Source organism: Leiobunum rupestre, chromosome 10 (genome assembly GCF_980474605.1).
Source record: "Leiobunum rupestre chromosome 10, qqLeiRupe1.1.hap1, whole genome shotgun sequence".
Classification (NCBI taxonomy): Eukaryota; Metazoa; Arthropoda; class Arachnida; order Opiliones; family Sclerosomatidae; genus Leiobunum; species Leiobunum rupestre.
In genome coordinates this window covers 13,353,740-13,366,239 of record NC_143393.1, presented here as the reverse complement: position 1 = coordinate 13,366,239, position 12,500 = coordinate 13,353,740, and the positions used below count along the sequence as shown (strand labels likewise).

The 12,500-nt window shown below is 46.4% G+C and overlaps 35 non-coding genes across 35 annotated transcripts in view; all 35 read left to right on the top strand.

The window, feature by feature from the left end:
- The first annotated feature begins 1,867 nt into the window (after nt 1–1,867).
- Nucleotides 1,868–1,939, top strand: TRNAP-CGG (transfer RNA proline (anticodon CGG)). Its single transcript has one exon. It is a non-coding gene; the product is annotated as a tRNA-Pro (tRNA).
- Nucleotides 1,940–2,485: 546 nt separating this feature from the next.
- On the top strand, nt 2,486–2,557 carry TRNAP-UGG (transfer RNA proline (anticodon UGG)). Its single transcript has one exon. It is a non-coding gene; the product is annotated as a tRNA-Pro (tRNA).
- Nucleotides 2,558–2,643: 86 nt separating this feature from the next.
- TRNAP-AGG (transfer RNA proline (anticodon AGG)) lies at nt 2,644–2,715 on the top strand. The gene has a single exon. It is a non-coding gene; the product is annotated as a tRNA-Pro (tRNA).
- Nucleotides 2,716–2,802: 87 nt separating this feature from the next.
- On the top strand, nt 2,803–2,874 carry TRNAP-AGG (transfer RNA proline (anticodon AGG)). Its single transcript has one exon. It is a non-coding gene; the product is annotated as a tRNA-Pro (tRNA).
- Nucleotides 2,875–2,961: 87 nt separating this feature from the next.
- Nucleotides 2,962–3,033, top strand: TRNAP-UGG (transfer RNA proline (anticodon UGG)). The gene has a single exon. It is a non-coding gene; the product is annotated as a tRNA-Pro (tRNA).
- Nucleotides 3,034–3,120: 87 nt separating this feature from the next.
- On the top strand, nt 3,121–3,192 carry TRNAP-CGG (transfer RNA proline (anticodon CGG)). Its single transcript has one exon. It is a non-coding gene; the product is annotated as a tRNA-Pro (tRNA).
- Nucleotides 3,193–3,279: 87 nt separating this feature from the next.
- Nucleotides 3,280–3,351, top strand: TRNAP-UGG (transfer RNA proline (anticodon UGG)). Its single transcript has one exon. It is a non-coding gene; the product is annotated as a tRNA-Pro (tRNA).
- Nucleotides 3,352–3,438: 87 nt separating this feature from the next.
- TRNAL-UAG (transfer RNA leucine (anticodon UAG)) lies at nt 3,439–3,510 on the top strand. Its single transcript has one exon. It is a non-coding gene; the product is annotated as a tRNA-Leu (tRNA).
- A 246-nt stretch (nt 3,511–3,756) lies between these two features.
- Nucleotides 3,757–3,828, top strand: TRNAP-UGG (transfer RNA proline (anticodon UGG)). The gene has a single exon. It is a non-coding gene; the product is annotated as a tRNA-Pro (tRNA).
- A 246-nt stretch (nt 3,829–4,074) lies between these two features.
- Nucleotides 4,075–4,146, top strand: TRNAP-AGG (transfer RNA proline (anticodon AGG)). The gene has a single exon. It is a non-coding gene; the product is annotated as a tRNA-Pro (tRNA).
- A 246-nt stretch (nt 4,147–4,392) lies between these two features.
- Nucleotides 4,393–4,464, top strand: TRNAP-UGG (transfer RNA proline (anticodon UGG)). Its single transcript has one exon. It is a non-coding gene; the product is annotated as a tRNA-Pro (tRNA).
- Nucleotides 4,465–4,552: 88 nt separating this feature from the next.
- On the top strand, nt 4,553–4,624 carry TRNAP-CGG (transfer RNA proline (anticodon CGG)). Its single transcript has one exon. It is a non-coding gene; the product is annotated as a tRNA-Pro (tRNA).
- Nucleotides 4,625–4,870: 246 nt separating this feature from the next.
- Nucleotides 4,871–4,942, top strand: TRNAP-AGG (transfer RNA proline (anticodon AGG)). The gene has a single exon. It is a non-coding gene; the product is annotated as a tRNA-Pro (tRNA).
- A 723-nt stretch (nt 4,943–5,665) lies between these two features.
- On the top strand, nt 5,666–5,737 carry TRNAP-UGG (transfer RNA proline (anticodon UGG)). The gene has a single exon. It is a non-coding gene; the product is annotated as a tRNA-Pro (tRNA).
- Nucleotides 5,738–5,824: 87 nt separating this feature from the next.
- On the top strand, nt 5,825–5,896 carry TRNAP-UGG (transfer RNA proline (anticodon UGG)). Its single transcript has one exon. It is a non-coding gene; the product is annotated as a tRNA-Pro (tRNA).
- Nucleotides 5,897–5,983: 87 nt separating this feature from the next.
- Nucleotides 5,984–6,055, top strand: TRNAP-CGG (transfer RNA proline (anticodon CGG)). Its single transcript has one exon. It is a non-coding gene; the product is annotated as a tRNA-Pro (tRNA).
- Nucleotides 6,056–6,142: 87 nt separating this feature from the next.
- TRNAP-UGG (transfer RNA proline (anticodon UGG)) lies at nt 6,143–6,214 on the top strand. The gene has a single exon. It is a non-coding gene; the product is annotated as a tRNA-Pro (tRNA).
- Nucleotides 6,215–6,301: 87 nt separating this feature from the next.
- TRNAP-UGG (transfer RNA proline (anticodon UGG)) lies at nt 6,302–6,373 on the top strand. The gene has a single exon. It is a non-coding gene; the product is annotated as a tRNA-Pro (tRNA).
- Nucleotides 6,374–6,779: 406 nt separating this feature from the next.
- On the top strand, nt 6,780–6,851 carry TRNAP-UGG (transfer RNA proline (anticodon UGG)). Its single transcript has one exon. It is a non-coding gene; the product is annotated as a tRNA-Pro (tRNA).
- Nucleotides 6,852–7,098: 247 nt separating this feature from the next.
- TRNAP-CGG (transfer RNA proline (anticodon CGG)) lies at nt 7,099–7,170 on the top strand. The gene has a single exon. It is a non-coding gene; the product is annotated as a tRNA-Pro (tRNA).
- An 87-nt stretch (nt 7,171–7,257) lies between these two features.
- TRNAP-UGG (transfer RNA proline (anticodon UGG)) lies at nt 7,258–7,329 on the top strand. The gene has a single exon. It is a non-coding gene; the product is annotated as a tRNA-Pro (tRNA).
- A 405-nt stretch (nt 7,330–7,734) lies between these two features.
- TRNAP-UGG (transfer RNA proline (anticodon UGG)) lies at nt 7,735–7,806 on the top strand. The gene has a single exon. It is a non-coding gene; the product is annotated as a tRNA-Pro (tRNA).
- An 87-nt stretch (nt 7,807–7,893) lies between these two features.
- On the top strand, nt 7,894–7,965 carry TRNAP-CGG (transfer RNA proline (anticodon CGG)). The gene has a single exon. It is a non-coding gene; the product is annotated as a tRNA-Pro (tRNA).
- An 87-nt stretch (nt 7,966–8,052) lies between these two features.
- TRNAP-UGG (transfer RNA proline (anticodon UGG)) lies at nt 8,053–8,124 on the top strand. Its single transcript has one exon. It is a non-coding gene; the product is annotated as a tRNA-Pro (tRNA).
- A 246-nt stretch (nt 8,125–8,370) lies between these two features.
- On the top strand, nt 8,371–8,442 carry TRNAP-UGG (transfer RNA proline (anticodon UGG)). The gene has a single exon. It is a non-coding gene; the product is annotated as a tRNA-Pro (tRNA).
- Nucleotides 8,443–9,166: 724 nt separating this feature from the next.
- On the top strand, nt 9,167–9,238 carry TRNAP-CGG (transfer RNA proline (anticodon CGG)). Its single transcript has one exon. It is a non-coding gene; the product is annotated as a tRNA-Pro (tRNA).
- A 245-nt stretch (nt 9,239–9,483) lies between these two features.
- TRNAP-AGG (transfer RNA proline (anticodon AGG)) lies at nt 9,484–9,555 on the top strand. The gene has a single exon. It is a non-coding gene; the product is annotated as a tRNA-Pro (tRNA).
- Nucleotides 9,556–9,801: 246 nt separating this feature from the next.
- Nucleotides 9,802–9,873, top strand: TRNAP-UGG (transfer RNA proline (anticodon UGG)). The gene has a single exon. It is a non-coding gene; the product is annotated as a tRNA-Pro (tRNA).
- An 88-nt stretch (nt 9,874–9,961) lies between these two features.
- TRNAP-CGG (transfer RNA proline (anticodon CGG)) lies at nt 9,962–10,033 on the top strand. Its single transcript has one exon. It is a non-coding gene; the product is annotated as a tRNA-Pro (tRNA).
- A 246-nt stretch (nt 10,034–10,279) lies between these two features.
- Nucleotides 10,280–10,351, top strand: TRNAP-UGG (transfer RNA proline (anticodon UGG)). Its single transcript has one exon. It is a non-coding gene; the product is annotated as a tRNA-Pro (tRNA).
- A 713-nt stretch (nt 10,352–11,064) lies between these two features.
- On the top strand, nt 11,065–11,136 carry TRNAP-CGG (transfer RNA proline (anticodon CGG)). The gene has a single exon. It is a non-coding gene; the product is annotated as a tRNA-Pro (tRNA).
- Nucleotides 11,137–11,223: 87 nt separating this feature from the next.
- TRNAP-UGG (transfer RNA proline (anticodon UGG)) lies at nt 11,224–11,295 on the top strand. Its single transcript has one exon. It is a non-coding gene; the product is annotated as a tRNA-Pro (tRNA).
- A 404-nt stretch (nt 11,296–11,699) lies between these two features.
- On the top strand, nt 11,700–11,771 carry TRNAP-AGG (transfer RNA proline (anticodon AGG)). Its single transcript has one exon. It is a non-coding gene; the product is annotated as a tRNA-Pro (tRNA).
- Nucleotides 11,772–12,017: 246 nt separating this feature from the next.
- On the top strand, nt 12,018–12,089 carry TRNAP-UGG (transfer RNA proline (anticodon UGG)). Its single transcript has one exon. It is a non-coding gene; the product is annotated as a tRNA-Pro (tRNA).
- A 406-nt stretch (nt 12,090–12,495) lies between these two features.
- TRNAP-AGG (transfer RNA proline (anticodon AGG)) overlaps nt 12,496–12,500 on the top strand; it is a 72-nt gene continuing 67 nt past the window's right edge. The window contains exon 1 of the tRNA in view: nt 12,496–12,500. This exon is cut by the window's right edge and continues 67 nt beyond it. This is a non-coding gene — a tRNA (tRNA-Pro).

Genomic DNA, 12,500 nt, shown 5'->3' with positions numbered 1-12,500 from the left:
TTTTTGCCGGTTTATTTTTACTATCTGTAATTATTCGTTAATTTTATTTAATAGTTGTTAATTTTTACTCTCGTTTTCCCTCCTGGGTGTTTCTACCCAGGATGGATGCTTTCAAGCGGTCGGTTTTTATTGATTTTAAACGTAATCTACCAAGTTTCGAAGTTGTTTCTACCGCGGTTACTGCGAACTTTGGCCTGGACTGTGCTTCTTCCCTCGTTGCTTGTGATGAAGGTGGTTATATTCTTACCTTGAAGAATTTAGCCGATGTTGTTGGTGTAATCGATTCTGGGTTGGATATTGGTGGTGAGCTCTACGAAATATCAAGTGTTTCTGCGAAGACGGTGACTGCCGCTTTTCATGATCTGCCGGAATACGTGACTGATGACGCTGTTCTCTCTAAGCTAACGTCGCTTGGCTGCGAAATTAAGGGTCAGATAGTTTGGCATAAAAAATTATCATTTTATTGTGGAGTACGTACTGTTCGGGTTACTTTACCCGAGGGGCTTTCTTCGTTGCCTTACCGCTTACGGATCGCCAATGCTGTTGGTCGGGAGAAGTTTTACGCTGTGAAACACGATTCCCAAATAAAGGTGTGTAATAAGTGTTATGCTACCGATCACGTATATCGTCAGTGTCCGGAGTTCAAGTGCTTCAAGTGTCAGAAGCAGGGTCATGTCATTCGCGAGTGTCCACTATGGCCCAGAATGGGGTCCCGTGATTCTGCAGCGGTGTCCGTCGGCGTTGGAGATGCTGCAATGGAAGTAGTCGATCCTCCCTCCGGTTCTATTCCGCCAGTTTTCCCGGTCCTCGGTGGCGGGGTTGTTTCAACAGTCGTCAGTGCTGGTCTCAAGTCTGATCCGCGTCGGAGTGCTAAGCATTCGTTGTCGTCCAGCGACGGTGATTCCGGCAAGACTTCGTCTTCTTACACTCGTCCTGCTGCGAAAACTCAGAAGGTTCCCATTTCCTCTTTGGTTCCTTTTGAGGGTGGGCGCCGGCCAGATTGGTGGCCTAAGGAAGTTGTTTGGCCTCCGTCTTCCCAGAATGAATTTCATGCTCGCTATTGTCGCTATCAGGGGCAGCCAGTTACCAGTCCTCTGTATTGGGACTTTGTGATCCCGGATGATTACGGTTTTAAGGTATAAGTCACGGAATTATGATGGTCACTTCTCTGAATGTATTGCAGCGTTTTCTTTGTTATGTCGGGTATCATTCTTTGCTACCTATTTTCAATAGGGGGTTTTTTTTTATTATGTATCTCATTTACATGCTGTTCGATGTTTATTTTTGTCTATTTTGTTAATTATTACTAACAACATAATGCAATGAATTATCGTATACGATTTGTTTCTATTATTTCTTTGGTGTGTCGTAGGATACTATTTTTTATTCGATGTTAACTCTTCATTATCTTTCTTTGTATTCCAGTTGCTTTTTTTCGGACTGATTTGTCATTTATTACTCAGGCATTTTCTTTTTATATAATCTGTCGATTGTTGTATCTCGCTTCCTTGTAAAATACACGCGTATTGTATTTTTTAAAGACATAATTAAAAAAAAAAAAAAAAAAAAAAAAAAATAAAATTCTCGCTTTGGGTGGGAGAGGTCCCGGGTTCAAATCCAAGACGGACCCCGCGGAAAATCTTTCTACCGATCAGATTTATGGAGGGGACTTCAACGGGTTATTCAAGATATTCAAATATTGAGAGCAAATTAACATGGTCCGTTGGTCTAGGGGTATGATTCTCGCTTTGGGTGCGAGAGGTCCCGGGTTCAAATCCTAGACAGACCCCGCGGAAAATCTTTCTACGAATCAGTTTTATGGAGGAGACTTCAACGGGATATTCACATATTGACAGCGAAGTAACATGGTGCGTTGGTCTAGGGGTATGATTCTCGCTTCGGGTGCGAGAGGTCCCGGGTTCAAATCCCGGACGGACCCCGCGGAAGATCTTTCTTCAAACCAGTTTTATGGAGAAGTTTTCAACGGGTTAGGCTACATATTCACATATTGAGAGCAAAACAACATGGTCCGTTGGTCTAAGGGTATGATTCTCGATTTGAGTGCGAGAGGTCCCAAGTTCAAATCCCGGACGAACCCCGCGGAAAATCTTTCTACGAATCAGTTTTATGAAGGAGACTTCAACGGGATATTTACATATTGAGGGCAAAGTAACGTGGTCCGTTGGTCTCGGGGTATGATTCTCGCTTTGGGTGCGAGAGGTCCCGGGTTAAAATCCCGGACGGACCCCGCGGAAAATCTTTCTACGAATCAGTTTTATGAAGGAGACTTCAACGGGATATTTACATATTGAGGGCTAAGTAACGTGGTCCGTTGGTCTCGGGGTATGATTCTCGCTTTGGGTGCGAGAGGTCCCGGGTTAAAATCCCGGACGGACCCCGCGGAAAATCTTTCTACCGATCAGTTATATGGAGGAGACTTCAACGGGTTATTCAAGATATTCACATATTGTGAAAAAGGTAACATGGGCCGTTGGTCTAGGGGTATGATTCTCGCTTTGGGTGCGAGAGGTCCCGGGTTCAAATCCCGGACGGACCCCGCGGAAAATCTTTCTACAAATCAGTTTTATGGATAAGTTTTCAACGGGATAGGCTACATATTCACATATTGAGAGCAAATAACATGGTCCGTTGGTCTAGGGGTATGATTCTCGCTTAGGGTGCGAGAGGTCCCGGGTTCAAATCCCGGACGGACCCCGCGGAAAATCTTTCTACGAATCAGTTTTATGGAGGAGACTTCAACGGGTTATTCAAGATATTCACATATTGTGAAAAAAGTAACATGGTCCGTTGGTCTAGGGGTATGATTCTCGTTTAGGGTGCGAGAGGTCCCGGGTTCAAATCCTAGACGGACCACGCGGAAAATCTTTCTACCGATCAGATTTATGGAGGGGACTTCAACGGGTTATTCAAGATATTCACATATTGAGAGCAAAGTAATATGGTCCGTTGGTCTAGGGGTATGATTCTCGCTTTGGGTGCGAGAGGTCCCGGGTTCAAATCCCGGACGGACCCAGCTGAAAATCTTTCTACTAACCAATTTTATGGAGAAGTTTTCAACGTTTGTGGCTACATATTCACATATTGACCGCAACGTAATATGGTCCGTTGGTCTAGGGGTATGATTATCGCTTCGGGTGCGAGAGGTCCCGGGTTCGAATCCCGGACGGACCCCACGGAAAATCTTTCTACAAACCAGTTTTATGGAGAAGTTTTCAACGGTTTAGGCTACATATTCACATATTGAGAGCAAGGTAACATGGTCCGTTGGTCTAGGGGTATGATTCTCGCTTTGGGTGCGAGAGGTCCCGGGTTTAAATCCCGGACGGACCCCGCGGAAAATCTTTCTACCGATCAGTTTTATGGAGGAGACTTCAAAGGGTTATTCAAGATATTCACATATTGTGAAAAAGGTAACATGGTCCGTTGGTCTAGGGGTATGATTCTCGCTTTAGGTGCGAGAGGTCCCGGGTTCAAATCCCGGACGGACTCCGCGGAAAATCTTTCTACCAATCAGGTTTATGGAGGAGACTTCAACGGGTTATTCAAGATATTCACATTTTGAGAGCAAAGTATCATGGTCCGTTGGTCTAGGGGTATGATTCTCGCTTTGGGTGCGAGAGGTCCCGCGTTCGAACCCCTGACGGACCCCGCGGAAAATCTTTCTAACAATCAGATTTATGGAGGAGACTTCAACTGGTTATTCAAAATATTCACATATTGTGAAAAACGTAACATGGTCCGTTGGTCTAGGGGTATGATTCTCGCTTTGGGTGCGAGAGGTCCCGGGTTCAAATCCCGGACGGACTCCGCGGAAAATCTTTCTACCAATCAGGTTTATGGAGGAGACTTCAACGGGTTATTCAAGATATTCACATTTTGAGAGCAAAGTATCATGGTCCGTTGGTCTAGGGGTATGATTATCGCTTTGGGTGCGAGAGGTCCCGCGTTCGAACCCCGGACGGACCCCGCGGAAAATCTTTCTAACAATCAGATTTATGGAGGAGACTTCAACTGGTTATTCAAAATATTCACATATTGTGAAAAACGTAACATGGTCCGTTGGTCTAGGGGTATGATTCTCGCTTAGGGTGCGAGAGGTCCCGGGTTCAAATCCCAGACGGACCCCGTGGAAAATCTTTCTACCAATCAGTTTTATGGAGAAGACTTCAACGGGTTAGGCTTCATATTCACATATTGAGAGCAAAACAACATGGTCCGTTGGTCTAAGGGTATGATTCTCGCTTTGGGTGCGAGAGGTCCCGGGTTAAAATCCCGGACGGACCCCTCGGAAAATCTTTCTAACAATCAGATTTATGGAGGGGACTTCAACGGGTTATTCAAGATATTCACATATTGAGAGCAAAGTAATATGGTCCGTTGGTCTAGGGGTATGATTCTCGCTTTGGGTGCGAGAGGTCCCGGGTTCAAATCCCGGACGGACCCAGCTGAAAATCTTTCTACGAATCAGTTTTTATGGAGGAGTCTTGGACGGGTTAGGCTTCATATTCACATATTGAGAGCAAAGTTACATGGTCCGTTTGTCTAGGGGTATGATTCTCGCCTCGGGTGCGAGAGGTCCCGGGTTCAATGCCCGGACGGACCCCGCGGAAGATCTTTCTTCAAACCAGTTTTATGGAGAAGTTTTCAACGGGTTAGGCTACATATTCACATATTGAGAGCAAAGTAACGTGGTCCGTTGGTCTAGGGGTATGATTCTCGCTTTGGGTGCGAGAGATCCAGGGTTCAAAACCCGGACGGACCCCGCGGAAAATCTTTCTACCGATCAGATTTATTGGGGGGACTTCAACGGGTTATTCAAGATATTCACAGATTGAGAGCAAAGTAATATGGTCCGTTGGTCTAGGGGTATGATTCTCGCTTAGGGTGCGAGAGGTCCCGGGTTCAAATCCCGGACGGACCCAGCTGAAAATCTTTCTACGAACCAGTTTTATGGAGAAGTTTTCAACGTTTGTGGCTACATATTCACATATTGACCGCAAAGTAACATGGTCCGTTGGTCTAGGGGTATGATTAACGCTTCGGGTGCGAGAGGTCCCGGGTTCAAATCCCGGACGAACCCCACGGAAAATCTTTCTACAAACCAGTTTTATGGAGAATCTTTCAACGGGTTAGGCTACATATTCACATATTGAGAGCAAAACAACATGGTCCGTTGGTCTAAGGGTATGATTCTCGCTTTGGGTGCGAGAGGTGCCAAGTTCAAATCCCGGACGAACCCCGCGGAAAATCTTTCTAACAATCAGATTTATGGAGGAGTCTTCAACGGGTTAGGCTACATATTCACATATTGAGAGCAAACTAACATGGTCCGTTGGTCTAGGGGTATGATTCTCGCTTCGGGTGCAAGAAATCCAGGTTTCAAATCCCGGACGGACCCCGCGGAAGATCTTTCTTCGAACCAGTTTTATGGAGAAGTTTTCAACGTTTGTGGCTACATATTCACATATTGAGAGCAAAGTAATATGGCCCGTTGGTCTAGGGGTATGATTCTCGCTAAGGGTGCGAGAGGTCCCGGGTTCAAATCCTAGGCGGACCCCGCGGAAAATCTTTCTACCGATCAGATTTATGGAGGGGACTTCAACGGCTTATTCAAGATATTCACATATTGAGAGCAAAGTAATATGGTCCGTTGGTCTAGGGGTATGATTCTCGCTTTGGGTGCGAGAGGTCCCGGGTTCAAATCCCGGACGGACCCCGCGGAAAATCTTTCTACCGATCAGATTTATGGAGGGGACTTCAACGGGTTATTCAAGATATTCACATATTGAGAGCAAAGTAATATGGTCCGTTGGTCTAGGGGTATGATTCTCGCTTTGGGTGCGAGAGGTCCCGGGTTCAAGTCCCGGACGGACCCAGCTGATAATCTTTCTACGAACCAATTTTATGGAGAAGTTTTCAACGTTTTTGGCTACATATTCACATATTGACCGCAAAGAAACATGGTCCGTTGGTCTAGGGGTATGATTATCGCTTCGGGTGCGAGAGGTCCCGGGTTCAAATCCCGGACGGACCCCACGGAAAATCTTTCTACAAACCAGTTTTATGGAGAAGTTTTCAACGGTTTAGGCTACATATTCACATATTGAGAGCAAGGTAACATGGTCCGTTGGTCTAGGGGTATGATTCTCGCTTTGGGTGCGAGAGGTCCCGGGTTTAAATCCCGGACGGACCCCTCGGAAAATCTTTCTAACAATCAGATTTATGGAGGATACTTCAACGGGTTATTCAAGATATTCACATATTGAGAGCAAAGTAATATGGTCCGTTGGTCTAGGGGTATGATTCTCGCTTTGGGTGCGAGAGGTCCCGGGTTCAAATCCCGGACGGACCCAGCTGAAAATCTTTCTACGAATCAGTTTTTATGGAGGAGGCTTCAACGGGTTAGGCTTCATATTCACATATTGAGAGCAAAGTTACCTGGTCCGTTGGTCTAGGGGTATGATTCTCGCTTCGGGTGCAAGAAGTCCAGGTTTCAAATCCCGGACGGACCCCGCGGAAGATCTTTCTTCGAACCAGTTTTATAGAGAAGTTTTCAACGTTTGTGGCTACATATTCACATATTGAGAGCAAAGTAACATGGCCCGTTGGTCTAGGGGTATGATTCTCGCTAAGGGTGCGAGAGGTCCCGGGTTCAAATCCTAGGCGGACCCCGCGGAAAACCTTTCTACCGATCAGATTTATGGAGGGGACTTCAACGGGTCATTCAAGATATTCACATATTGAGAGCAAAATAAAATGGTCCGTTGGTCGAGGGGTATGATTCTCGCTTTGGGTGCGAGAGGTCCCGGGTTCAAATCCCGGACGGACCCCGCGGAAAATCTTTCTAACGATCAGATTTATGGAGGGGACTTCAACGGGTTATTCAAGATATTCACATATTGAGAGCAAAGTAATATGGTCCGTTGGTCTAGGGTTTATGATTCTCGCTTTGGGTGCGAGAGGTCCCGGGTTCAAATCCCGGACGGATCCAGCTGAAAATCTTTCTACGAACCAATTTTATGGAGAAGTTTTCAACGTTTGTGGCTACATATTCACATATTGACCGCAAAGTAACATGGTCCGTTGGTCTAGGGGTATGATTATCGCTTCGGGTGCGAGAGGTCCCGGGTTCAAATCCCGGACGGACCCCACGGAAAATCTTTCTACAAACCAGTTTTATGGAGAAGTTTTCAACGGTTTAGGCTACATATTCACATATCGAGAGCAAGGTAACATGGTCCGTTGGTCTAGGGGTATGATTCTCGCTTTGGGTGCGAGAGGTCCCGGGTTTAAATCCCGGACGGACCCCGCGGAAAATCTTTCTACCGACCAGTTTTATGGAGGAGACTTCAACGGGTTATTCAAGATATTCACATATTGTGAAAAAGGTAACATGGTCCGTTGGTCTAGGGGTATGATTCTCGCTTTGGGTGCGAGAGGTCCCGGGTTCAAATCCCGGAAGGACCCCGCGGAAAATCTTTCTACCAATCAGGTTTATGGAGGAGACTTCAACGGGTTATTCAAGATATTCACATTTTGAGAGCACAGTATCATGGTCCGTTGGTCTAGGGGTATGATTCTCGCTTTGGGTGCGAGAGGTCCCGCGTTCGAACCCCGGACGGACCCCGTGGAAAATCTTTCTAACAATCAGATTTATGGAGGAGACTTCAACTGGTTATTCAAGATATTCACATATTGAGAGCAAAGTAATATGGTCCGTTGGTCTAGGGGTATGATTCTCGCTTTGGGTGCGAGAGGTCCCGGGTTCAAATCCCGGACGGACCCAGCTGAAAATCTTTCTACGAACCAATTTTATGGAGAAGTTTTCAACGTTTGTGGCTACATATTCACATATTGATCGCAAAGTAACATGGTCCGTTGGTCTAGGGGTATGATTATCGCTTCGGGTGCGAGAGGTCCCGGGTTCAAATCCCGGACGGACCCCACGGAAAATCTTTCTACAAACCAGTTTTATGGAGAAGTTTTCAACGGTTTAGGCTACATATTCACATATTGAGAGCAAGGTAACATGGTCCGTTGGTCTAGGGGTATGATTCTCGCTTTGGGTGCGAGAGGTCCCGGGTTTAAATCCCGGACGGACCCCGCGGTAAATCTTTCTACCGATCAGTTTTATGGAGGATACTTCAACGGGTTATTCAAGATATTCACATATTGTGAAAAAGGTAACATGGTCCGTTGGTCTAAGGGTATGATTCTCGCTTTGGGTGCGAGAGGTCCCGGGTTAAAATCCCGGACGGACCCCTCGGAAAATCTTTCTAACAATCAGATTTATGGAGGGGATTTCAACGGGTTATTCAAGATATTCACATATTGAGAGCAAAGTAATATGGTCCGTTGGTCTAGGGGTATGATTCTCGCTTTGGGTGCGAGAGGTCCCGGGTTAAAATCCCGGACGGACCCAGCTGAAAATCTTTCTACGAATCAGTTTTTATGGAGGAGTCTTCAACGGGTTAGGCTTCATATTCACATATTGAGAGCAAAGTTACCTGGTCCGTTGGTCTAGGGGTATGATTCTCGCTTCGGGTGCAAGAAGTCCAGGTTTCAAATCCCGGACGGACCCCGCGGAAGATCTTTCTTCGAACCAGTTTTATAGAGAAGTTTTCAACGTTTGTGGCTACATATTCACATATTGAGAGCAAAGTAACATGGCCCGTTGGTCTAGGGGTATGATTCTCGCTAAGGGTGCGAGAGGTCCCGGGTTCAAATCCTAGGCGGACCCCGCGGAAAATCTTTCTACCGATCAGATTTATGGAGGGGACTTCAACGGGTCATTCAAGATATTCACATATTGAGAGCAAAGTAATATGGTCCGTTGGTCTAGGGGTATGATTCTCGCTTTGGGTGCGAGAGGTCCCGGGCTCAAATCCCGGACGGACCCCGCGGAAAATCTTTCTAACGATCAGATTTATGGAGGGGACTTCAACGGGTTATTCAAGATATTCACATATTGAGAGCAAAGTAATATGGTCCGTTGGTCTAGGGCTATGATTCTCGCTTTGGGTGCAAGAGGTCCCGGGTTCAAATCCCGGACGGACCCAGCTGAAAATCTTTCTACGAACCAATTTTATGGAGAAGTTTTCAACGTTTGTGGCTACATATTCACATATTGACCGCAAAGTAACATGGTCCGTTGGTCGAGGGGTATGATTATCGCTTCGGGTGCGAGAGGTCCCGGGTTCAAATCCCGGACGGACCCCACGGAAAATCTTTCTACAAACCAGTTTTATGGAGAAGTTTTCAACGGTTTAGGCTACATATTCACATATCGAGAGCAAGGTAACATGGTCCGTTGGTCTAGGGGTATGATTCTCGCTTTGGGTGCGAGAGGTCCCGCGTTCGAACCCCGGACGGACCCCGTGGAAAATCTTTCTAACAATCAGATTTATGGAGGAGACTTCAACTGGTTATTCAAAATATTCACATATTGTGAAAACGTAACATGGTCCGTTGGTCTAGGGGTATGATTCTCGCTTAGGGTGCGAGAGGTCCCGGGTTCAAATCCCGGACGGACCCCGTGGAAAATCTTTCTACCAATCAGTTTTATGGAGAAGACTTCAACGGGTTAGGCTTCATATTCACATATTGAGAGCAAAACAACATGGTCCGTTGGTCTAAGGGTATGATTCTCGCTTTGGGTGCGAGAGGTCCCGGGTAAAAATCCCGGACGGACCCCTCGGAAAATCTTTCTAACAATCAGATTTATGGAGGGGACTTCAACGGGTTATTCAAGATATTCACATATTGAGAGCAAAGTAATATGGTCCGTTGGTCTAGGGGTATGATTCTCGCTTTGGGTGCGAGAGGTCCCGGGTTCAAATCCCGGACGGACCCAGCTGAAAATCTTTCTACGAATCAGTTTTTATGGAGGAGTCTTCAACGGCTTAGGCTTCATATTCACATATTGAGAGCAAAGTTACCTGGTCCGTTGGTCTAGGCGTATGATTATCGCTTCGGGTGCGAGAGGTCCCGGGTTCAAATCCCGGACGGACCCCACGGAAAATCTTTCTACAAACCAGTTTTATGGAGAAGTTTTCAACGGTTTAGGCTACATATTCACATATTGAGAGCAAAGTAACATGGTCCGTTGGTCTAGGGGTATGATTCTCGCTTTGGGTGCGAGAGGTCCCGGGTTTAAATCCCGGACGAACACCGCGGAAAATCTTTCTACCGATCAGTTTTATGGAGGAGACTTCAACGGGTTATTCAAGATATTCACATATTGTGAAATAGGCAACATGGTCCGTTGGTCTAGGGGTATGATTCTCGTTTTGGGTGCGAGAGGTTCCGGGTTCAAATCCCGGACGGACCCCGCGGAAAATCTTTCTACGAATCAGTTTTATGGAGGAGACTTCAACGGGATATTCACACATTGAGAGTAAAGAAACCTGGTCCGTTGGTCTCGGGGTATGATTCTCGCTTTGGGTGCGAGAGGTCTCGCGTTCAAATCCCGGACGGACCCCTCGGAAAATCTTTCTAACAAATAGATTTATGGAGGAGTCTTCAACGGGTTAGGCTACATATTCACATATTGAGAGCAAACTAACATGGTCCGTTGGTCTGGGGTATGATTATCGCTTTGGGTGGGAGAGGTCCCGGGTTCAAATCCTAGACGGACCCCGCGGAAAATCTTTCTACCGATCAGATTTATGGAGGGGACTTCAACGGGTTATTCAAGATATTCACATATTGTGAAAATGGTAACATGGTTTGTTGGTCTAGGGGTATGATTCTCGCTTTGGGTGCGAGAGGTCCCGGGTTCAAATCCCGGAAGGACCCCGCGGAAAATCTTTCTACCAATCAGGTTTATGGAGGAGACTTCAACGGGTTATTCAAGATATTCACATTTTGAGAGCAAAGTAATATGGTCCGTTGGTCTAGGGCTATGATTCTCGCTTTGGGTGCAAGAGGTCCCGGGTTCAAATCCCGGACGGACCCAGCTGAAAATCTTTCTACGAACCAATTTTATGGAGAAGTTTTCAACGTTTGTGGCTACATATTCACATATTGACCGCAAAGTAACATGGTCCGTTGGTCTAGGGGTATGATTATCGCTTCGGGTGCGAGAGGTCCCGGGTTCAAATCCCGGACGGACCCCACGGAAAATCTTTCTACAAACCAGTTTTATGGAGAAGTTTTCAACGGTTTAGGCTACATATTCACATATCGAGAGCAAGGTAACATGGTCCGTTGGTCTAGGGGTATGATTCTCGCTTTGGGTGCGAGAGGTCCCGGGTTTAAATCCCGGACGGACCCCGCGGAAAATCTTTCTACCGACCAGTTTTATGGAGGAGACTTCAACGGGTTATTCAAGATATTCACATATTGTGAAAAAGGTAACATGGTCCGTTGGTCTAGGGGTATGATTCTCGCTTTGGGTGCGAGAGGTCCCGGGTTCAAATCCCGGAAGGACCCCGCGGAAAATCTTTCTACCAATCAGGTTTATGGAGGAGACTTCAACGGGTTATTCAAGATATTCACATTTTGAGAGCAAAGTATCATGGTCCGTTGGTCTAGGGGTATGATTCTCGCTTTGGGTGCGAGAGGTCCCGCGTTCGAACCCCGGACGGACCCCGTGGAAAATCTTTCTAACAATCAGATTTATGGAGGAGACTTCAACTGGTTATTCAAAATATTCACATATTGTGAAAACGTAACATGGTCCGTTGGTCTAGGGGTATGATTCTCGCTTAGGGTGCGAGAGGTCCCGGGTTCAAATCCCGGACGGACCCCGTGGAAAATCTTTCTACCAATCAGTTTTATGGAGAAGACTTCAACGGGTTAGGCTTCATATTCACATATTGAGAGCAAAACAACATGGTCCGTTGGTCTAAGGGTATGATTCTCGCTTTGGGTGCGAGAGGTCCCGGGTAAAAATCCCGGACGGACCCCTCGGAAAATCTTTCTAACAATCAGATTTATGGAGGGGACTTCAACGGGTTATTCAAGATATTCACATATTGAGAGCAAAGTAATATGGTCCGTTGGTCTAGGGGTATGATTCTCGCTTTGGGTGCGAGAGGTCCCGGGTTCAAATCCCGGACGGACCCAGCTGAAAATCTTTCTACGAATCAGTTTTTATGGAGGAGTCTTCAACGGCTTAGGCTTCATATTCACATATTGAGAGCAAAGTTACCTGGTCCGTTGGTCTAGGGGTATGATTCTCGCTTCGGGTGCAAGAAGTCCAGGTTTCAAATCCCGGACGGACCCCGCGGAAGATCTTTCTTCGAACCAGTTTTATAGAGAAGTTTTCAACGTTTGTGGCTACATATTCACATATTGAGAGCAAAGTAACATGGCCCGTTGGTCTAGGGGTATGATTCTCGCTTTGGGTGCGAGAGATCCAGGGTTCAAAACCCGGACGGACCCCGCGGAAAATCTTTCTACCGATCAGATTTATGGAGGGGACTTCAACGGGTTATTTAAGATATTCACATATTGAGAGCAAAGTAATATGGTCC